Genomic DNA, 23,291 nt, shown 5'->3' with positions numbered 1-23,291 from the left:
CATAAACAGACATTTCTCCATAGAATTATTGTTGAATCACTATATTGTACACCTGAAAACTAATATAACACTGTGTGTTAACTATACTGGAAATAAAATTTAAAAACTTAATGAAAAAGTTTCCAGATATGGATTAGATACATTAGAGCCACCCTTCACCTTGGGAGGATGAGAATCCAAGAGGCAGTAGCTTGATTCCTAAACATCCTGTGTCTAGTCATTACATAGAGAATTTCTGGCTACTTGGTGACAATTATAAAATAACCCAACCTCAAGAAAGTTATAGCATCTTCTCTGATGTATAGCATTTTCCCTGGGCAAAGCAGTGATCAGAGCACAAGAAAGAATTGTGGATTCTTTGGATTCCATGGCATCACTGAACAGACTGCATATATAGGGTTTTTTTTTTTTTTGCCTGATTGCTATTAAGTGTTATTTAATCGATGACTGTATAATGTATAGTCCAAGACTCCCTTTGATTATAACCAAGAAGCAAGGTTATGAGGGGCAATATCTAACTCTCATGTATTTTTGAATTCCTATGTGGCAGAAAGCCTCTAGCAAAAGGAACCTAAAATTTATAAAGGATCAACTTGTCCTAAGTCAGTAGGCAGTTCATGACCCTGAAAGTCAGGTGGCCTTCATTAATCTGTGCCAAAATGGGCACAGGAATTTTTGCGGAGCCAAGGCCTGGGGCCTAGAATCCCTGAGTGTTCCATCAGCTGTTAACCTCTCCCTCTGAAAGACTGTACTTCCCCAGAATCTTCAACAAACTGAAGATCTCTTCTTCTCTAGGAGCCTACAGTACCCTGTTCCTTTCCTACTCTTCAGGGATCTCCCTCATGAAGTTTAATGCCCATTACCAAGATACTCATTGTCTATTCTCCCTAACAGATGGAGAAGGGAGCAGCTATCTGAGGACTCTGAGTAACAGCAGCAAAATATCTCTCAGATATGAAAGTAAAAGAAACAGATGGTCAGGTAAAGAAAAACAAAGAAAATTTGTCACCAACAGACCTGGTTTAAAAGAAATGCTAAAGGAAATTCTTCTGATGGAAGGGAAATAATACCAGGGGGAAAGTGGAATTTTAGGAATAAAGGAGGAACAATAGAAATGTCAAATAGCTATGTAAGTATAAGAGACTTTTTCTTCTTTTGAGTTCTTTAAAACAGGTATGATAGCAGAAAGCAAAACATGTAACACCTGCAGCAATCTTCAATGTTATAAAGATGTAACACATAAGTAAAAGAACCTATGTGATAGTATGGTTTCTATGTTCTACTTGAAGTGGCATCATCTCTTTTTTTTTTTTTTTTTTTAGAGAGAGAGAGAGCAGGAAAGGGGCGGAGGGAGACAGAGAATCTTAAGCAGGCTCCACACTCAGGGCAGAGCCTGATGCAGGGCTTGATCTCATGACCCTGAGATCATGATCTGAGCCAAAATCAAGAGTCGGACACAACCAACTGAGCCACCCAGGCACACTGCATACTTTTTCTTTTTTTAAAGATGTTATTTATTTTAGAGAGAGAGAAAGAGAGCGCACACACAAGTTGGGGGAGGAACAGAGGACGAGGGAGAGTTGGAGAGAGAGAGGAAAAGAATCTCAAGCAGATTTCACATGCTCAGTTCCCAGAGCCCGACTCAGGGCTGGATCCCACAACCCCAGATCGTGACCTGAGCTGAAACCAACAGTCAGATGCTCAACTGACTGACCCACCCAGTCGCCCTGCAACTTATTTCTAAGTAGACAGAAAAGTTAAATATGAATACTGTAATTCCCTAGAACAACTACTAAAACAACTATACAGAGATACATAGTCAAAAACCTCAGTAGATTGATTAAAATGTAATACTAAAAAACATTCAAGCAATCCAGCTAAGGGAGAAAAATAAAAACATATGTGTCAGTTATATGTAAATTATACCTCAGTACACACATACATACACAGAGGACAGAATACAAAGATTTAAATCGATAAAATGATTTAAATAATCCAAACATATAATAGTTAAATTAAATGGTAAATAGTCTAAACATACTGATAAAAAGAGAAGAACTATCAGATTGAATTTTTTTTTAAGATTTTATTTATTTACTTAATTGACAGAGAGAGAAAGAGACAGCACGAGAGGGCACACAAGCAGGGGGAGTGGGAGAAGGAGAAGCAGGCTTCCGGCCAAGAGGGAGCCTGATGTGGGGCTCGATCCCAGGACCCCGGGATAATGACCTGAGCCAAAGGCAGTCACTTAACCAACTGAGCCACCCAGACGCCCCCAGACTGAAATTTTTTAAAGAAGACCCAAATATGCTCTCTACAAGAAATCCACTTCAATATAAGTAGAAGGATGCTATTTTTTTTCATGTGGAGTGACTATAAATATCAGAAAAAGTAGATTTTGGAGTAGGGGAAAATTACCAGAAATAAAGAGTAATATTTCAATAATGATTTCAAAATGCTTTTTTTTTCATCTGGAGTGACTATATTAATATCAGAAGTACACTTTAGAATAAGGAAAATTACCAGAGATAAAGAAGAACATTAAATAATGATTTCAAAATGTCCATTCACTAAGCAGACGTAACCATCCTAAATATAAATGCAGTAATTCTCCCTTATCCACAGTTTGACTTTCCAGGGTTTCAGCCAAGGTCTGGAAGCAGATGATCCTCCTGACCAGCGGTAGGGTCAACAGTAGGCTAACACTACATCAAAATGCCTATTTCATTCACTTCATCTCCGCTTGTAGGCATTTTATCTTCTCATATACCACAAGAAGGATGAGTACAGTTCAGTAAAACATTTTGAGAAAAAGAGGCAACATTCACATAACTCTGATGACAGTATATTGTTATAATTGCTCTATTTTGTTATTAATGTTGTTAATCTCTTATTGTGCCTAGTTTGTAAGTTAAACTTTATCAAAGATATATATGTATGTAAAGGAAAAAACATAGTACATGTAGGGTTCAGTTCAATCCAGTTTCAGGCATCACTGGAGGTCTTGGAACATATCCCCTGCAGATAAAAGGGGACTACTATATACTTAAAAACAGGCCAACAAAACACGAAGCAAAAACTGATGAAATTAACTTCTTATATCAGTTCCAACATGTAAATAGTACCAGTCCTCCCCACAAGAAAAAAAGCTGAACAAAATGAAAATCAACAGGCTGTTTTGGATCCATCAGAATGAGGTTAAACCAGGGAAAACTTCTACCCTAAAAACCAGAGACAGACCCGGGAATTAAGAGAACCACAGGTTTGCTGAACAGAACCCTCCAGAGCCCTTGACTGGTTAAACTTGTAAAGAGTAACTGACAACTGCTGGAGGCTGACTGTGCAAAGTGGAGTTTAAAACTTCTGGGCCCAGTCTTGAGGAAAGGGGAGGAACATGCTTTCATGAGTTTTTACTCCAGGAGTCCCACCAGCTTCTCATGGTCTAGACTGGAGTGGAAAAAAATCCCTCATGCTTTGGACAGAGGTGAGATTAAAACTAACCATTATGAAATGCTCCCAGAGAAAAGTTAGCCATCTTGAAAACCCACCCATACCAAAGGCCCTCCCACAAGGAAAAGTATTTATCAAAGCCTTATCTCACCTGGGGGAAGACTGACAACTGGGGCCTCCCCTAGCCTTTCTGTTTCACGATAGGAAGGAAAAACAATAAAAAAAGTAAAGACTGAGAAAGTCTTCCCAAAGGCACACCTCAGGGCCTCAGTCCCACAAAAAACTGAGACTTGACTCAGGATTGCAGAACGTTTTCCATGCCCAACAGCTCACCACATCAACAGTGCTCCAGTATAAAAGCAGCAGGTTACAACTGAGACACATAAGCTGAAGACTCAATTTCAGATGGTATTTCTGGGGAAACCCAAGGATGGTAGACAGACAAAAAAGGACACTCAAAGAATCAGAAGCCTCTGACATCTACAACTACAGCAAACATCAAACACAGCCTAAGTCCTACCCAGAAAAACAAAACCTCACACTAAAGGTCTATTTATTTCAGTTCCTATTACCCCATGTGTCAAGTCCCACTTTCAACAAAAAATTACAAGGTGTGGGGTCAGTCGGTTAAGCAACTGACTCTTGGTTTGGGCTCAGGTCATGATCTTGGGGTCTCAAGATCAAACCCCATGTCCAGCTCCTTGCTTGGCCTGGAGTTTCTCCCTCTCCCTCTGACCTTCCCTTCACTTTCTCTCCCTCAAATAAATAAATCTTAAGAAAAAATTACAAGGTGTGCTAAGGTCTGAGGAGACAAAGCAAACATGAACTCAACTCAAATATAGAAAAGATTTCACAATGATCAGATTAGGGGTTTAAAATAACTATGATTAATATGCTAGGAGCTCTAACAGAGAAGAGTGGACAACCTACAAAAACAGAGGTAAAAGAAGCAGAGAGTGAAAACTCAGAGAATCAAAAGGAGATGCCAGAAATCAAAATACTATAAAAGAAATGAAGACTGCCTTTGACACACTCACCAGCACACTGAAACATACACATTGGAATATGAGAAGGAAAAGAAACACAGAAAGGAGAGGGAACATTTGAAGTATTAATGGCTGAGAATTTTCCAAAGTTCATGGTAGATCCCAAACCACATATCCAGGAGGCTCAGAGAACACCAACCAGGATAAATACCCCCCAAAACCTACAACTACACATATCATATTCAAACTACAGGAAACCAAAGATAAATCATGAAAAAAAGCCAGGGAAGCGGGATGGGGGGCGGTGGATAGTTTACCTACTGTTAAAAAGAAACCAAACGCCCAAACTGGTGGCACTTGAGCCAAGTCACTAAACCGGGTTTTAATACCTAACTTAATTGTACTTTCAACCTGCCCCAGAAATGAAATCTTAACTGGTTGGAATTTTCTGATTAGCACCAGCAAGGTAATCTGTCCCATGGGCCCTTGCCACCCCTGCAAAGGAAGATGAGGTAATCCACCTTACCCCTGCATTTCCCCTAAGGGAAGGTGACCTTGCCTGAAACAATCCTTTCTTTTCTTTTGCTAGTAACGTTCTTGCCCCCACCCTCCTTCTACAAAAACCTTCTATTTTGTACAACTCCTCTGAGTTCCCCTCTACTTGCTAGATGGGATACTGCCTCAATTCATGAATTGCTTAATAGAGCCAATTCTATCTTCTAGCATACTCAACTGGATTTTTGTTCTTTAACACTATAGAGAAGCAAAGTAAAGAATTACATCCAACTTCTCTGAAACCAAGCAAACAAAAATAAATGAAAATAAATAAATTTTTTTTCTTATTCTTAACTAATTTAATAGATAACTGTTCAAACTCAAAACAACAACGTACTGCTTATGGATAAGTGAAATAAATGACAGCAATATTAGAAGGAATGGGAGGGAGGAAGTGGGAATATTCTGTCCTGAGGTACCTTCATTATCCGTAAAGTGGTACAGTGTTATCTGAAAGTAGACAAAGATTACAACTGAACCTTGGACAATATACATTTGGACTGCATGGGTCCACTTATACACAGATTTTTTCGATAAATACAGTGCTGTAAATGTGTATTCTCTTATCACTTTCTTAATAACATTTTCTTTTCTCTAAGCTTATTTTATTGTAGGAATATAGTATATAACATATATAACATACAAAATACGTTTTAGTCAACTGTTTGTTATAGGTAAGGTGTCCAATCAATAGCAGACTATTAGTTAAGTTTTTGGGAAGTCCAAAGTTACATACAGTTTTAACTGCTGTGGGGCAGCCCCCTAAACCCCAGCATTGTTCAAGGGTCACCTGTAGTTGTTAACTGTATACTGCAAACTCTAGAGCAACCATTAAATTTTTTTTCAAAATTGTTGATATGCTAAGAGAAGAGAGAAAACAGAATCACATAAGATGCTTGATTAAAACCAGAGAAGGCAGGGGCGCCTGGGTAGCTCAGGCGGTTAAGTGTCTGCCTTCAGTTCAGGTCATGATCTCAGGGTCCTGGGATCGAGCCCCGCATTGGGCTCCCCGCTCAGTGGGGAGCCTGCTTCTCCCTCTGCCTGCAGCTCCCCCTGCTTGTGCTCCCTCTCTGTCAAATAAATGGATAAATAACATTAAAAAAAAAAAAAACAGAAGGCAGAAAAAAAATTTAAAAATTTTTTTAAAAAAAGGAAACAAAGAAGGGGTGCCTGACTGGTTCAGTTGGTAAGAGCATGTGACTCTTGATCTTGGGGTTCTGAGTCCCACACTGGGCGTAGAGATTAGTTAAAAGTAAAATATTTATTTAAAAAAAAAGAGGGGCACCTGGGTAGCTTAGCTGCTTGAGCGTCTGACTCTTGATTTCAGCTCAGGTCATAATCTCAGGGTCTTCGGATCCAACCCTGCATCAGGCTATGAGCTCAGCATTGAGTCAGTTTGACCTTTTCCCTCTACTCCTCCCTCTGCTCTTCCCTCTGCTCTCTCTCTCTCTCTCCCCCCTCTCAAATAAATAAATAAAATCTTAAAAAAAAAAGAATAAATGCAATGAACAGTTACAAATATGGTAGTTATTGATCCAACTATATCAATAATTGCTTTCAATGTGAATGGTCTAAATACACCGATCAAAAGACAGAGACTGTCAGTGTGGATAGAAAAATAAGACCCAACTATGTGTGTGCATGCGTGTGTGTGTGTGTGTGTGTGTGTGTGTATTTAAGTATGCTCCACACCCAAGGGGCTTGAACTCACAAACCTGAGATCAAGAGTCACAGGCTCTACAGACTGAGCCAGCCAGGTGCCCCAAGACCCAACTATATTTTGTCTACAAGAAACCCACTTTAAATATAAAGGCACACATAGATTAAGAGAGAAAGAAAGCTATCCCATGCTAATGCTAATCAAAAGAAAGCTGTGGAGAAAGGGGAACCCTCTTACACTGTTGGTGGGAATGCAAACTGGTACAACCACTCTGGAAAACAGTATGGAGGTTCCACAAAAAAGTTAAAAATAGAGCTACCCTATGACCCAGCAATTACACTACTAGGTATTTATCCAAAGGATTCAAACAGTGATTCTCCTCAAACTAAGCTATAGATTTAACCTAATTCCAACAGAATCCCAGCAGAATTGATACAGACAAGCAAGTTTTAAAATGCACATGGAAAGGCAAAGGAACTAGAACAGCCAAAAGTATTTCAACAAAAAAGGAATAAAACTGGAGAATTTATATTACCTATTTTTAAGAGTTACGTTAAGGCTAGTATCCAAGATCTATAAAAAACTTATCAAACTCAACTCAACACCCAAAAAACAAAGAATCCAGTCAAGAACTGGGCAAAAGACATGAACAGACTTTTCTCCAAAGAAGACATACAAATGGCCAACAGACACATGAAAAAAATGCTCCACATCACTTGGCATCAGGGAAATACACATCAAAACCACAATGAGATACCACCTCACACCAGCAGAATGGCTAAAATGAACAAGTCAGGAAACAACAAATGTCAGCAAAGATGAGGAGAAAGGGGCACCTTCTTACACTGTTGGCAGGAATGCAAACTGGTACAGTCACTCTGGAAAACAGCATGGAGGTTCCTCAAGAAGTTAAAAATAGAGCTACCCTATGACCCAGGAATTGCACTGCTAGGTATTTACCCCAAATATACAAATAGTGATCGAAAGGGGCACCTGCACCCCAATGTTTATAGCAGCAATGTTCACAGTTGCCAAACTATGGAAAGAGCCCAGATGTCCTTTAATAGATGAGTGGATGAGATGTGTTTCATATATGCAATGGGATATTACTCAACCATGAGAAGGGATGAATACCTGCCATTTACATCGACACGGATGGAATTGGAGGGGATTATGCTAAGTGAAATAAGTGAAGCAGAGAAAGACCATTACCATGGGGTTTCACTCATATGTGGAACATGAGGAACAGAGCAGAGAACCATTGGGGAAGGGAGGGAAAACTGAATGGGAAGAAATCAGAGAGGGAGACAAACCATGAGAGACTCTTAACTATAGGAAACAAACTGAGGGTTGCTTGAGGAGAGTTGGTTGGGGGAATGGGGTAATTGGGTGATGGGCATTAAGAAGGGCATGTGATATGATGAGCACTGGGTGTTATATGCAACTGATGAATAACTGAACTCTACATTTGAAACTAATGACGATATACTGGCTAACTGAATTTAAGTAAAAAAAAAGGAAAAAAAGAAGAGTTACTTTAAATCTCCATTATTAAGACAGTGTGGTATTGGTGAAGGGATAAACATAACACACATACGTCAATGAAATAGATTCCAGAGAATTCACTAACAGACTCACAAATACAGCCATTTGATCTTTAACAAAATTGCAAAAGAATTTGATTGAGTAAGAATATTCTTTTCAATAAATGGTATTGGAACAATCCACATGCAAAGGGGAAAAAAAAAAAACCCTTCAATGTAAACCTCATACCTAGCACAAAACTTAACTCAAAAAAAATTATTTTTAAGATTTATTTATTTATTTATTTATTTGAGAGAGAGAGTGCAGGTGAGCACAAGTCGGGGGGAGAGGCAGAGGGAGAGGGAAACGCAGACTGCCTGTTGAGCCAGATGGGGCTACATCTCAGGTCTTTGAGATCATGACCTAAGCAGAAGGTGGATGCTTAATTGTCTGAGCCACCCAGGCATCCCTTAACTCAAAATTTATCATCACTCTAAACATAAAATGTGAAAGTACAGCACTTTGGGAAGAAAACATAGGTGGAAATCTTTATGGCTTGGGCTTTTTAAAATAAGACACAAAAAGTAAAATCTATACAAGGCACATCGATAAATTAGATTTCAGCAAAATTAAAACTTTTTGCGCTGCTCAGAGAATGAAAAGACAAGCCACAAACTGTGAAGAAATCTTTGCAAACCACATATCCCACAAAGGGTTTGCATAGAGAATATATAAAGAATTATTAAAACTGAACAGTTAGAGAAAAAAACCTAAACAGTTAGAAAACAACCCAATTAAAAAGAAACTTGCAAAACACTAGAACTGACACACTTCCAGAGAAAATATACAGATGGAAATAAGCGCATGAAAAGATATTCAACATCATTCACCACTAGGGAAATGCAAATTAAAACTGTAATGAGATACCACTATAGGTCTATTAGAATAACTAACATTAAAATTTTTAAGAAATTCCAATACCAGGAACTGACAAGGAGAACAAATTAAACTCTCATACATTGCTGCTGGAAATGCAAAACGGTAGAGCCACTCTGGAAAGAAAGCAGTTCCAAATTAAATGGAGACTTAGTGTGTGACTCAGCAATCCCATACCTTGGTATTTACCCTAGAGAAAGCAAAAACATGTTTACACAAAACTTGTATGACAAATGTTTGTAGCAGCTGTATTTACAACTGTCAAAAACTGGAAAATAGCCTAACATCCTCCAACTGGTAAATGGACTGACATCCATCCTCAACTTGAATGCTACTCATCAATAAAAGGAACAAATTGCTAATACAGTCAACACCACAAATACTGAGAGAAGCCAGTCTGGAAAGGTTACATGCTCTAAGATTCCACTGATATGTCATTCTGGAAAAGGTAGAACTACAGGGTGAGCAAACAGGTGGGCGGGATTTAGGACTACAAAGCGGTAGCAAGAGTGATTTTTGGGTGATGGAACTGTTCCGTATTCTCATTGTTGTGACAGTTACAAATCTATACGTGTGTTTCAACTCTCAGAACCATACCATACACACACACACACACACACACACAAACACACACACGTCAATTTTAGCATATGCAATTTTTTTAAGAGGAGGGAGATCATTTTCCAGAAACTTCTGCCTTCAGCCCTATAACATAAAGCCCCCTGAAGGCAAGGGAACACCAAAGTCTAGCTGCTGTCTTGGAATTGAAAAAACAGAATAAAACACATACTGAATTTCAATTATCCTGCTGCAGCTTTATAAATGCTAAGGCATTTATACCTAGTTTTATTGAATAAAATAGTTTCAGTTTACCTCTGAGGGCCTGTGATCACTAACTTCCCAAAGGGTCTCAACCTCACTCCCGTCTGAGCAGCAACGGTGTGGAATGCTGGTCTGTGAAGCTGCAATCTCCCTCCCATCCGACGGCTGCAGCCCGTCTGCGTCAAATGGAGCTAGGTGGGTCACCCACTCCCGGGAGGCCACTGTGAAGGAGAGGGGAGATGTGGGTGCACATACATCTCGAGAGAGACAAACAGGCACTCAGGACTAGTAACCTCGACTTCTCAAGCGCTGGCGCTAGGGCAAGCAGGGAGGCAAGCAGAACGGACTCGTTCCTGAATGCTGTTGCGCAACTCACACCCAGGAATGTGGAGCTCCCACAACACTTACCATTTGAGAAATATTATTACTGGTCACAGAACCACCCGGAGCTTTATCAGTTCACCAGGTGGAACAATTTGTACGAATACTAACTTTTTTTTTTCTTTTCTAAAATGTTTGAGAAGCTGAGCGAGTGGCTGTTCCTTGCATGTTACTGTGAAACCTCCTTGTTAACACATTATTAGCAAATACAGACCAGGAGGTGAGCAGAAGGAGCATGCTGCTGCTTGCTTCAGCATTCTCACTCTGGGAAGAACAATGTGGTGGAGAGATCCAGGAAAAGAGGCTGATCACCTAGAGGCACAATCTTGCTTTTCATTAAAAAAAAACCAAGCCAACACTGAATAGGCACAGTCTTGCTTTTCAGTAAAGAAACCCAAATTAAAACAATTTAGACTTTTTCACACCAGGGCATAGGTGACATGATTCCATCTGTCTGGCACACCAGGGTCAAGGGTTGACCCTCCCACACCCCCCAACAGATAGGAGCCAGTGGGGAAGTTCTGATCAGAGATCCCACTGCACACTCACCCACGTGCAATGTGAGTGGGCAGTGGTAAGCATCTGGCAGGGCTATAAGAAAGAAGAAAGGTGCATACATTTTATATCCACAGAGAAAGAAAACAGGAAGATTGTAATTCTTCATAGAATGTTAGTTGAAAGTCGCTAACTGCTCAGAACAAAATCAAAAGCCTAACAAAAGGGAAACACAACACACCATGGTATATATCAACAGACAAGGCTGTAAACTCCAACAACACACAAACACTTGAACGTTAAAAAAAGACAAACCTGAAATTACTGCAGAGATGACATCCCAATCAAAGCATATATTAGACTGCTGACACCAGTGATGTTGGGAGTGGGGAATGGGAAAAACAAACCTGAAATTAGTAGAACAAAGCAGAAATCTAGCACATGCTCCCATTTCGACTCCACAAAATACACACTGCAGGAAATGAGCACAGAACCTGGAGGGTAATAAGGTCTTGGTTAATACATTCTTTTCCTTTAAGTACCTAATTTATTATTTTTTGGTTTTCTTGGGTTTTTTTTTTTAAGATTTTGTATTTATTCATTCGAGACACAGAGATACAGAGAGAGAGAGAGAACATAAGCAGGGGGAGAAGCAGAGGGAGGGGGAGAAGCAGGCTCCCCACTGAGCAGGGAGCCCGACGCAGGGCTCGATCCCAGGACTCTGGGATCATGATCTGAGCCAAAGGCAGATGCTTAACCATCTGAGCCACCCAGGCGTCCCCCTAATTTATTATTTTTTGAACTATTTGCATATTTTGCCATCATAACATTTCTTTTGGTGGGACAACTATTGCTATTTATTTTTATTTCAGTCAAGTGAACTTTAAAGGTTGAGGGAAGAAAAATGAAAAGGGCACTAGGAGATTTTCTAAACACTCTACTCCCAGCTGTGTAAGTCCTGCATAGTCAGAGCCACAGGAAAGAGGTCTCTACCTCTGACCCCTCAGTAGGCTGCTTGCTTTTGCCAAATAATCTTGTGATAATACAAAACTCCTATTTCTTGAGCTCATCATTCAATGGGGACATTCCTAAGCACTTAGGAATTTATTAACCTTGTGAGGGAGACACCAGTGTTAGCCCCACATTAAAGGTGAGGATATTGATGGAACCAGAAAAGACCCCAAATAGCCAGACAAATGTTGAAAAAGAAAAGCAAAGCTGGTGGCATCACAATTCCAGACTTCAAGCTCTGCTACAAAGCTGTAATCATCACGACAGCATGGTACTGGCACAAAAACAGACACATCGATCAATGGAACAGAACAGAGAACTCAGAAATGGACCCTCAACTCTATGGTCAACTAATCTTGGACAAAGCAGTAAAGAATATCCAATGGAAAAAAGACAGTCTCTTCAACAAATGGTGTTGGGAAAATTGGACAGCCACATGCAGAAGAATGAAACTGGATCACTGCCTTACACCATACACAAAAATAGACTCAAAATGGATGAAAGATCTAAATGTGAGACAGGAATCCATCAAAATCCTAGGGGAGAACAAAGGCAGCAACCTCTTCGACCTCAGGCACAGCAACTTCTTCCTATAAACATTGCCAAAGGCAAGGGAAGCAAAGGCAAAAAATGAACTACATCAAGATAAAAAGCTTTTGCACAGCAAAGGAAACAGTCAACAAAACCAAAAGACAACCGACAGAATGGGAGAAGAGATTTGCAAATGACATATCAGATAAAGGGCTAGTATCCAAAATCTATAAGGAACTTATCAAACTCAATACCCAAGGAACAAATAATCCAATCAAGAAACGGGCAGAGGACATGAACAGACATTTCTGCAAAGAAGACATCCAAATGGCCAACAGACACATGAAAAAGTGCTCAACATCACTCATTATCAGGGAAATACAAATCAAAACCCCATGAGATACCACCTTACATCTAAACAAGTCAAGAAACAGATGTTGGCGAGGATGTGGAGAAAGGGGAACCCTCCTACACTGTTGGTGGGAATGCAAGCTGGTGCAGCCACTCTGGAAAACAGTATGGAGGTTCCCCAAAAAGTGAAAATAGAGCTACCATACGACCCAGCAATTGCACTACTGGGTATTTACACCAAAGATAAAAATGTAATAATCCAAAGGGGCACCTGCACCCCAATGTTTATAGCAGCAATGTCCACAATAGCCAAACTATGGAAAAAGCCTAGACATCCATCAACAAATGAATGGATAAAGAAGATGTGGTACATATATACAATGGAATATTATGCAGCCATCAAAAAATGAAATCTTGCCATTTGCAACAACGTGGATGGAACTAGAGGGTATTATGCTAAGCGAAATAAGTCAGAGAAAGACAATTATCATATGATCTCACTGATATGTGGAATTTGAGAAACAAAGCAGAGGATCATAAAAGAGAGGAGAAAATGAAACAAGATGAAACCAGTGAGGGAGACAAACCATAAAAGACTCTTAATCTCAGGAGACAACCTGAGGGTTGCTGGAGTGGAGGGGTGTGGGAGGGATGCGGTGGGATGATGGACACTGGGGAGGGTATGTGTTGTAGTGAGCGCTGTGTACTGTGTAAGACTGATGAATCACAGACCTGTACCCCTGAAACAAATAATAGATTATATGTTGATAATAAAAATAAATTTTAAAAAAAGGTGAGGATATTGAAACACTGAGAGTTTAAGTATTTACCCAAAATCACAGAGCTAGTAAATGAACACATATTGAGGTTTAACTCATAGTCAGAACTACCAACCTTTACATCCTGCCTCTTGCCTACTAATAATATCCAAACATACAAAGTGGTTTTGAATATTAAAAAAAAAGTTTTTCCATGTATAAGTCAGGACTCTGAAATCCAGAATATATGGGGCAATGTCTCTTCCAGCTCTAAACCAAACCAGAAGGTCCTAATGTTCTACAGGAATTTTATATTAGTAAACCTAATTATAAGGAAAGAACACTAACTTGAATAGTCCCCAAAATTATAAAGCAATACTTCAACCAAACAATCCATATCCCAATCCATTTCTATTCACCTGCTATAAAACAATGAGATACCTTCTCTTTACCAGAACCAGGGTGTAACCTTTGTTTCATGTTGGCTATAAAGAAAATAAGAGAATAACACAACTGATAACATTTATTTAGAAAACCATGACAATCCCCCCTCATTATTGTCCCAACTTTCTCATCTGAAATTCCAGACATGCAATTAAGATATAAAGGTAAATGTTGATCTTCTCTGTTCTCTACACATATTTAAAAGTCCACAGACACTCTGAGAAACAAACTGAGGGTTCTAGAGGGAAGGGGGTGGGGGAAGGGGTTAGCCTGGTGATGGGTATTAAAGAGGGCACGTATTGAGTGGAGCACTGGGTGTTATACATAAACAATGAATCATGGAACACTACATCAAAAACTAATAATGTAATGTATGGTGACATAACACAATAAAATAAAATTTAAAAAAAAACCTTAAGGGAAAAAAAAAAAAGTCCACAGAATCCAACAGTGGGTTGAAGATTCTGGGTTTCTACTTCTAAAGAATGAGCCTGGGGGCGCCTGAGTGGCTCAGTCCGTTAAGCGGCTGCCTTCGGCTCAGGTCATGATCCCAGGGTCCTGGGATCGAGCCCCGCATCAGGCTCCCTGCTCGGCGGAGAGCCTGCTTCTCCCTCTCCCTCTGTCTGCTGCTCTGCCTACTTGTGCTTTCTATCTGTTAAATAAATAAATAAATAAACATCTTAAAAAAAAAAAAAAGAATGAGCCTGCTGTGAAGGTCAGTGTCAACAGCAACAACTCAATGGCCATAAAGCCGATTCAGAATTGCCAAGAACTAATAATCTTAAATGTAGATGAAACACAGTAGTCCAAGAACCAGGCCCTGGGGAAATCACCGTCCTTTGCTATTGCAGTTGCTTGAAGTCCATGCCAAACAAAATAAACTAAAATAAAATGTTGTAATCCTGGACTGATGCAAAATAACACTTAGGATGGAACCCTCTTCAAGTCTGACACACAGGCGGCTCAAGAGCTAAGGGAGACTTGACGCACTGCCACAGAAGTTTCCAACACTACAGTGACTGGTGGCCCCAGTGCAGAGAGGAGCTCAGGAGCACCAGGCTACTCCAAGTTCTATGAAACGCACCTGTGCCTGGCAGTCCCTTTGAGCACCCAGTGTACAAAATCAACCCCACCTTGACTCACCCCAGAACAGGAAAGAAATCTGGGAGCAAGTGCTAGGAGTCAAGAAACAGGAGCCTGGCCACACACCTGTCCTTCACTGACCTATGAGCTCAGGGTTGTCTGCTTAACGGGAATCAGCTCTTTGAATGATTATAGTATAAGAGTCTTTTTAAAAAGCTCTCCCATTTTAAGTCACAGAATTTCAGAGTTTTATTGTACCTTAAAGTTGTCTCGTCCATTACCTTAATAGACTTGGGAAGACATTCTCACTTAACAAATGGAGAAAACGAGGCACAAACATTTGGAGCCCAAAGACACTTCAAGAAACGGGCAGCACTAAAACTAGTATCTGTCCTGAGGTGAGACTGGGTGAGGGCCTCACACCGACTCATCTCCCTCATACACTCTTCCCATGGGGTCATTCCTAGGCCATCATTGGCTAAAAATCAGGTTTCCACTCCCTGAGACAGGAAACACACAGGAAGAGCAAGCAGTTTGGAGTGCTGGAGGTGAAGACAAATCCAGCTGGAATGTGTTGAGTTTGAAATATCTATGAGGCACGGAGGGGGAATGAGCAAAAGCAGCTGGACGTCTGGCCTACTATGAAGCATTAGGGAATGAAAACGCTATACGCAGGAAACTACTGGAAGGACTGTCTTTTCTCCCACCTCTTCAGACAACAAAGCCAGAGAAAATACCACAGTTCATCAAATCCAAGATGCCACTGATTCTAAAACCAATGACTAAAAAGGAAAAACTGTTGTCAAAATCTGAAACAATACTAAAATAGCATGGATTGCAAGATGCATCCCAAATTCGGACATTGTAACATGAAAAACAAAGGTATTTAGATTGCAGTGAATACAGAGTAGACATCTGTTTTTGTAACTTTTTAATTCTGATATAATTTCAAGTTTATAGAAAAGTTGCAAAAACAGTACAAAGAATTCCCAAAATACCCTTTACCTAGGGAGCTTCACCAGTTGTTTTCACTTTGCCCCATTTTGTGCATTGTATCATTTTCTTTCCCCACCCTTCTCCTTCATTCTCTCAGACTGTTTCATACTTTGTGCCCTCCTATCTCTAAATATCTCAGTATGCACTTACCAAACTCAAGGACATGGTGACAACAGAATGATCAAACTCAGGAAATGTTACACTGATATAATACTATTGTCTATTCCATCATTCACATTCAAATTTTGTCCACTGTACCAATAATGTCCTTTATAGCTCTTCTACCCCTTTCTTGGCTCCATTCCAGGGTCAAGTAGCATATACAGGTGTCAGGTCCCTTTAGTCCTCTTTCAACTAGAATAGTTCCTCAGTCTTTGTGTTTCTTGACTTTGAAATGTTTGAAGAGTACAAAGGCCAGTTAGTTACTCTGTAGAACATCACACAAACAGGAGTTTGTCTGATGTCTCCACACAGAGAGTCAGGTTATGGGGGGAATACCCTCAGGGTGAGGTGGGTGAGGTAGTGTCCTTCTCAGTACCTCTCATCAAGAAGGCCCAGTGATGTCTCTTTACAGGTGACCTTAACTTTGATCACTTAGTTAGGATGGCATCCACAGCAGGGCAATTACCTTTTATAAGAATGTGAATTATGAGAATTTTTTTTAAAGATTTTATTTACCTAGGGGCGCCTGGGTGGCTCAGTCAAACATCTGCCTTTGGCTCAGGTCATGATCTCAGGGTCCTGGGATCGAACCCTACATCGGGCTCCTTGCTCAGTGGGGAGCCTGCTTCTCCCTCTCCCTTTGCCCCTCCCCACTGCCACTCTCTCTCTCTCTCAAATGAATAAATAAAATCTTTTTCTTCTTAAAGATTTTATTTATTTATTTGACAGAGAGAGTAAAGAGCAGGAACACAAGCAGAGGGAATGGGAGAGGGAGAAGCAGGCTTCCTGCTGAGCAGGGAGCCCAATGTGGGGCTTGATCTCAGGACCCTGGGATCATGACCTGAGCCAAAGGCAGACACTTAACAACTGAGCCACCCAGGCACCCCAATAAATAAAATCTTTTTTAAAAAAGATTATATTTATTTTATTTATTTATTTAGAGAGTGCATGCATGTGGCGGGGGGGGGGATGTCAGAGGGAGAGAGAATTTCAAGCAGACTCTCTGCTGAGCACAGAGCCAGACTCAGTGTTTGATCCCAGGACCCCAAGATCATGACCTGAGCCAAAATCAAGAATCAGATGTTCAAATGACTAAACCACCCAGGAGCCCCAAATTATGAGAATTTTCAGTAGTAATATCTACAAACAACAAAGTCTTACTTTATGTATACAATGTGAAATAATAAAAATTCAAAAAGAATTTAAAATGTGTCAAGACCTGCTTAATTTTAAGCATTTTTGCTACAGAGCAGGCCTGGCTAAGTTTGAGTTAGGCAGGACCCCTGCAAACATCCTATTTGAAGCAGTTTTCTGAGGAGTGCTACTGGCAGTGAGAACAGGCCACTAATATAGATCGTGGGGTTTAGAAATTGGGCATCTAGGTTTCTGGCCAAGTCAGGAGGCAAACTCACTTGTTACTTCCCTTTATTTAGGTCCTTGGGGAGTAGTGACCTCACTGAAGTCGGACCACAAAATCAGTCAGCTGAATCCAGGGAACTAACTGGCTGAGCTACAGTCAGCCCTTAGGAACTGGCTTCCTTGGGGCAGAAGGTACTACCTTCCCTGTTATCACGGGGAGAATGAACTCTCAGTTTTTCCCCAATCCACATGGGGACACGCAGCCCCTGAGTATGCAGGGAGGAAGCTCATCTGTCCTGTAGTCTCTCCCCAGCTGGGGACTGGGTGGTACTGCCCACTCTTGCCCAGTTTTGTCCATGTTCATGAACACAGCCAAAAGCCTGGAGACCACATGGACTGGCAGTCCTAGCCCATCCCTCCTCGGGCCACCTGAGTAGAGCCAGGGCAGGTAAAGATGTTCTAAATACCTTGAGCTCGCCCTAGGGTATGGCAACTTGCTGTCAAATTCTGACTAAGCAGACCACTCTATTGATTTTTAAATAATGTGTAACTGTTTATGAAATTCCTGTGCCCTTAAGCTAAGCCCCATATCAGTGACGGTTTAATTACATTAGTTGATGTTGGTTCTTATGTATATGGTCTGATGCCATCTGTGACCCTGAGGGAGACCCCACAGGCCCCCGGTGTGAATGGCACTCCTAGGAGGTTGCCCTGGCAGGACCACAGGATGGCTGGCAGAGGCTACAGGCCCAATCCCAACATCAGACTCATCTTTTTAATGTTATTTCCTTGGGCATGCACACCCAGGATGTCTACCAATGCAAAACACAATTATGCTTAACATGGAATTTGAGTTGTTGATTCCCTTACCTCTCACTTTACACATCTAGACAGATCGTGTCACAACTTTTTACCAGCACTGAAAACTCCTTTCTTTTTAATGGACAGAAATGATCTAGTCGCTGAGGCAGTGACATATGGTAGAAATCCCACATGCTAGGAGGCATAGGATCTGCAGAGAGCCTATCCAGATCCTGGTGCCACGGGATTCTGAGCATAACCCCATCTTCGAGATGTGGACAAGAGCATGCCCTGGCGCAGCAGACTCCTATGAGCACTACATGGAAGAATTTACCAAAAGCAGAAAACAGAGCCTGGTACATAGTGAGCGCACAATTTAAAAACAAATTACCAAAAAAATTTTAAAAGTTTAAAAAATTAAAAAAATAAATAAAATCAAATCACCAAGAGACAAGGGCTCCATTTCTGACAACCAGCATAGCCAGCGCACAAGCCATGCCGAGGGCCCAGGGGACACACTCCAGCTGTGTGGTGAGCCACACAGGCCTCTAGTGACCAGGTACACAAAGCCTGTGCTCCCATAGCCCCCATGCACCCTGCCTCCATGGAGTAGCAGCAGGGAAGTGTGGAGCCTATCACAGACCAAGGTGGGGTAGGCCCCCTTCCAGCTGGTGACTGGTTCAATGGGCCAGAAGACAATGACGCAGAGGCCACTGGGTGTGTTCCTCCTCATTCTTAGAGTCACAGAAGCCACCCTCCCTCTTCCTCCAGATGTGAGACAGCTACCACCAACATGACAATGTGCAAAAAAGGGGCAGCCTGGGCCCCCAAATACTGGTTCAGCCACTGGAACAACCCATCCTGAAGTGCTATACTTTCCTTCCGGACTTCCTTTCTGTTTAAGCCAAGACTGAGTTGGGTTTTCCATCACTGGTAGCTAAAAATATCCCAACTGATGGACATCCACAAATGTAAAATTATTAACTGAAAACTTAAAAAAACTAGACATTGTGAAGAATGACTTCCCTTCAGATCTTTAACAGTAATAATAAATGATGTTCACTTTGACAAACTCCCAACACACCAAAATTTTAACTTATTAACAAAGCAGATCCCAAAATAAAATAACTGGGTTATAAGAGCCTGTGTCACATCATAAAAGGATCTGCTGGTTTCCTCTCATGAAATACAAAATAAGTTGGGGTGCCTGAGTGGCTCAGTCAGGTAAGGCTTCGGCTCAGGTCATGATCCCAGGGTCCTGGGATCGAGCCCCTTGTCAGGCTCCCTGGCACACAGGGAGCCTGCTTCTCCCTTCCTCTCTGCTTCTACTCTTACCTCTGTCTCCCTCTCTCTCAAATAAATAAATAAAATCTTTGAAAAAAAAAGAAATACAAAATAAGTCAATGCACAAAAGCTGGCATATGCCAGCGCTTCTCAAACTTGAGTGCATTAGAATTACCTAGAGGGTGTTGGTTTATTTGAGAAATAAATGATTTCAACTCAAGGGAGACCGTGTACCAGTCTTTGAGAAACAAGACGCCATTATGTTGAAGTTTAAGGAAGGACAATCCAGGGTTGAGGGAGACAGATGAGTACAACCAGGCAGCGCCAGCTACACGCTCTAACTTCACCAAGATTTTAAAAACACAGAACACCGTCCAAAAGACTCCCATTCCTGGGTTCACAGAAAGCAACATTCAAAATCCTTTGGTGGAAAAGTCTCACCAGGAGGCTCAAGGTTACCCTATGGATGGAGGGAGGAAAGCCTTCTGCTACTGCAGCCCTCCAAATAGCTCCAGGTAGAATCTGACCCAAAGTTTTGGCTTCCTGCTTGTGATTAACCAAATCTCTGGCCTTGAGCCTGAATTCTTAATTTGTACTTGAAGCCAAGGTCTCAGCTAAGCCCAAATCTTAAGCCTAGTTACAGCCACTGCCATTCAACCTTTTACAAAACGACCACGGAATTGAGAGCAAAGTGGCTGTGGCCCTGGAGTTGCCCCACCAGGTCAGAGGGCACTGTTCCCTCCAGTCAGGAGCCACACCATGCCCCTGACTGCCCCTCTGAAACTTCCAGCTCAAGGTGTGAGACCAGGACACTGTTTCTGCCTCCTCATTCTAGTCCTTTCTTGAGCCAGGCAAGGAGAAAGAGATCTAGCAGCCGCCTGCTCCTGGTAAAATCCAGAGGTAAGTGTCCAAGGTAGAAAGATTATGGTCAGAGGGATCTCTCACATGTCCAAATTTCAAACACCACATACGCCATCTTCCCCCAAAAAAGGAGCCCCCACCAACCAGTACTTAAAACCACTCACCATAAAAGGGCAGGATCTGAATACTTTGAAAACTTACAGTTAGAACTTTGCAACTCTTCTGTTACTCTATTTTCTACCACCAAATGTTCATGAGGACTAAGGACCACAACAAACGACACACTAACACTAAGGGATTTCCAACACGCTATTAGCAAATGACTGTCAGTTCACTCACCTCTGAACAGCCTTGTAAACCACAATGTATGAAGATAAATAAGGGTTAGAGAAAAAAACAGTTTTCCATCAAAGATTATATAAAGTCCTCAACTGAAAAAATGCTGAAACCCTACCTTTTGCTCTATAAAATGTTGTTTCTAATTTGATGATGTTAAATGTTATCTCAAGTTCCGGTTCTTCAGAGAAGGCCTGTTATTTCCTCATTCTGCAAAAATGTTTATCCTCTATTTTTTATTGAATCTGAACTATATATAAATACACAAGACCCATTTTTATTTGCTAGTATAGGACTAGTTCAATCTCTAATAGTTTAAGCCACTAATACAGATATAAATCAAACAGAAAAGGGACAGCATGGTAGTACATTACTTATCTGCCTTAGCACTTTTCTTTAATATACAGACTCTTGCACACAGTTCATAAAACTGTGAGGCTGCTCAGTGTTCTGTTTAACAAATTAATTTTAACTACCTTTTTTTAAGTTTTTTTAATTTTCTGCTTTGAAATGTATTCTAAGTTCAATGTGGAAAACTTGGAAATCCCAGCAAAGGCCTCTAAGAAAAACACAAGGTCACCCATAATCCCTCCCTCCTACTTGACGGTGCTGGAGGTGAAACCTTAAGCATCACTTGATCTTCTCCAAGCCCTCCAGCTCCACAGTTCTTGCCCTGACACCCGCCCCCCGTCCACTGTTGGATGGCTTGGCCTAAGTCTCCAGAGCACGATTTATGAGTGTGAAACACCCAAAGAGACTGGACAGACTCCTATGTGGGATTTGTGACTGAGCCCACCGATGGGAGGAAAGGGATGATCCTGCTGAACAACTAGTACAACACATAAAACTTGCAACAGACTATTTTTAGTCCCTGAGAGTGGCATGTTATTTCAAACAATTTTCCCAAGTGCAAACTCGTGATACAACCAAAGGAAGCAGGTACATCCTAAAAAGTTTCTGTACGGAGGGATGCAATCTTAACATTCTGTGGATTAAGTGGCATGCTCAGAGGAACCGGGCCTCGCGCTCTGCAGGTGAAGGGGGAGACTGAGGGACCTGGCACCGTGGGCGATCCAGGAGCCTGGGTGCCTGGCAGCCGCGCGCGTCCCTGGAGCGAAGTCAGCGGCCTCGGCTCATGCTCTCTACCCACCATTTAACCTCCGAGTCATCAGTGAGGACCACAGCCCTCGTCCCGATCCTGATCGCACGCCGGGAGTTTAGCGTCCAACTCAGCAGAGGGGCCAGAAAGCTGCAAACTCGTTGCGAGAACCACGCACACTGCAGGAACGGCAGCAACTGTAGGATCTGGTTTTCAAAGGTTTGGTGGAGCAGCTGGATTCCCGCAGGACACGTTCTTTTTAAGTGACCTCCCGCCCCGCCCCTCCCCCCCGCCTTCCGGGGTGACGGAAAAAAGCGGCCAGCACGTCAGGCTTACCGAACCTGGGGTCCCATACCCGGAGGCGAAGGGAGGACACGGACCCCGCGCAGGACCCGGTCCCGGGAGTCGAGGCTAGGGCGGGGGGTGTCGCGGGGTTCGCCCCCACGATCCCGCCGCGCCAACAGTCGCAGGGCCCCGGCCCCCCTGGTCCCCACCTGCCGACTGCCTGGGGCGCAGCCCGGGAGACCTGTAGCCTTTCTCCTCCGCTGCCCCACCCGCGGGGAGCGAGCCTGGGCCTGCCGCACGTGCGGCGGAGGGGCGGGCCCCGCAGCCCCGCCCCAGCCCCGCTCACCTGGGCTGTGGGCGCCTCGGATGTCCCTCGCGCGCGGGGTACAGGGTCGCAAGCCAAGGGCGCTGGCGCTTGCGCGGGGAGCCCAAGACTCGTACCGCCGGCAGCCCTTTGTGTCTGGAGGCCCCGACGCAGCGTTCCTGCAGCGTCCAAGCGCCGCCTCCTTGTCCTCCCTGCGCCAGGCTCCGCGGGCCCAACCCGAGTGGGCGGGGCGTGTGGGCGCCATGTGGGCGGGGGCGTGCGGGCCCGGGAGAGGCGAGCAGGGGCGCGGGCGCCTCCTCAGTCAGTCTCCGTGGCCTGTCCTGGGAGTGTAGAGCTGCAGCTTTCTGTTAGCGACGTGCTCATACGTGGTTTGGCTGTTCACAGTCCTTACTCCAGCATCATCTTCTGGGAACACCCTGAGGAGGCAAGCCAGGTAGTAGAAATACCCCAAATTCGCAGGTGAAGGAACCGGAAGACACAAAACTTATGGTTCCTGTCTTCCCGTCATTTATGAAATCAAATATTTATTGAGCACGTACTAGTGCCACGCGTCGTCCCTGGGGCTGAAAATGGAGCAGTAACAATGCGGGGAGGGTGGGCCAAATAAAATACCTGCCCCTCGTGGAGTTTACACACCGGAAGACAATTTAAAAGCTTAAATGAGCGCGCCTGGGTGGCTCAGTCGTTAAGCGTCTGCCTTCAGCTCAGGTCATGGTCCCAGAGTCCTGGGATCGAGCCCGGTGTCGGGCTCCCTGCTCAGCCGGAAGCCTGCTTCTCCTCCCACTCCCTCTGCTTC

The 23,291-nt window shown here is 42.6% G+C and overlaps 1 protein-coding gene and 1 non-coding gene across 2 annotated transcripts in view; one reads left to right on the top strand and one right to left on the bottom strand.

The window, feature by feature from the left end:
* NINL (ninein like) overlaps positions 1 to 22,633 on the bottom strand; it is a 170,334-nt gene extending 147,701 nt beyond the window's left edge. Inside the window, exon 1 of the mRNA XM_088026673.1 lies at positions 22,517 to 22,633. The gene's annotated coding sequence lies outside the window, so the exon portion shown is untranslated. The remainder of the gene's footprint in view (positions 1 to 22,516) is intronic.
* LOC114224550 (small nucleolar RNA SNORD104) lies at positions 11,136 to 11,196 on the top strand. The gene has a single exon (XR_003612394.1). It is a non-coding gene; the product is annotated as a small nucleolar RNA SNORD104 (small nucleolar RNA).
* Positions 22,634 to 23,291: the final 658 nt, after the last annotated feature.

Source organism: Eumetopias jubatus, unplaced genomic scaffold, assembly GCF_037043125.1.
Source record: "Eumetopias jubatus isolate StellerSeaLion01/CBP00866 unplaced genomic scaffold, mEumJub1_p1.0 scaffold_9, whole genome shotgun sequence".
NCBI lineage: Eukaryota > Metazoa > Chordata > Mammalia > Carnivora > Otariidae > Eumetopias > Eumetopias jubatus.
Note: the sequence above shows the minus strand (reverse complement) of the source record. Positions and strands in the feature narration are given on the sequence as shown.